This window comes from Arachis duranensis, chromosome 2, assembly GCF_000817695.3.
Source record: "Arachis duranensis cultivar V14167 chromosome 2, aradu.V14167.gnm2.J7QH, whole genome shotgun sequence".
NCBI lineage: Eukaryota > Viridiplantae > Streptophyta > Magnoliopsida > Fabales > Fabaceae > Arachis > Arachis duranensis.
Genome location: NC_029773.3, coordinates 49,245,112 through 49,246,103, shown reverse-complemented (window position 1 = coordinate 49,246,103; position 992 = coordinate 49,245,112).

Sequence of the window (992 nt, the reverse complement as noted above, 5' to 3'; positions counted from 1 at the left end):
CCATCAGCAAGTTGGAGGCATATCCGGGTTGGTTTGACTTCTCCAGTCAACCCAAGCTTTCTGATAGTGGATGCAGGTATTAGGTTGATACTTGCTCCAATGTCACAAAGGGCTGTCTTGGTATATGCACCTTCTAATGTGCATGGTATCATGAAGCTTCCTGGATCTTGAAGCTTTTCTGGTAAGCTTTTTAGAATGACTGCACTGCATTCTTCAGTGAGAAACACTTTTTCAGTTTCTCTGCAATCCTTCTTATGACTTAAGATTTCTTTCATGAACTTAGCATAGGAAGGTATTTGCTCAAGTGCCTCTGCAAACGGAATCTTTATTTCAAGAGTCCTTAGATAGTCTACAAAGCGGGCAAATTGCTTGTCCTGTTCCGCTTGGCGGAGTTTTTGAGGATAAGGCATCTTGGCTTTATATTCTTCAACCTTATATGCTGCAGGTTTATTCCTTACAGAAGTGGTTGAAGAAGCCTTGTTAGAGGGATTACTGTCAGCACTCTCAGGTGTCTGATCTTCCCTTGGCGTCTGAACGCCAGGATTGGGTGGAAAATGGGCGTTTAACGCCAACTTTTCCCCCTTTTCTGGCATTTGAACGCCAGAATTGGGCAAGGAATGGGCGTTTAACGCCAGCTTTCCTTCCCTCTCTGGCGTTTGAACGCCAATAACATTCCTCTCTGGGCTCTTACTGTCCTCAGAGGGATTTTGAACAGTGGGTTGGTTATCCCCTGTCAATCTTTCATTGTTTGGCTTTTTGCTACTTTGAGCAGTGTTATTCAGTGTCTTCCCACTTCTCAGTTGAACTGCTTGACATTCCTCTGTTATCTGTTTAGATATTTGCTGTTTTGCTTGATTCAACTGCAGTTCTATATTCTTGTTAGCAACTTTAGTTTCATAGAGCATCTCTTTAAATTCTGCTAACTGTTCTGTCATCCGGAGCAATTGTTGATTAAGCTCAATCATCTGTTCTTGAGGATTAGGATCAGTGAC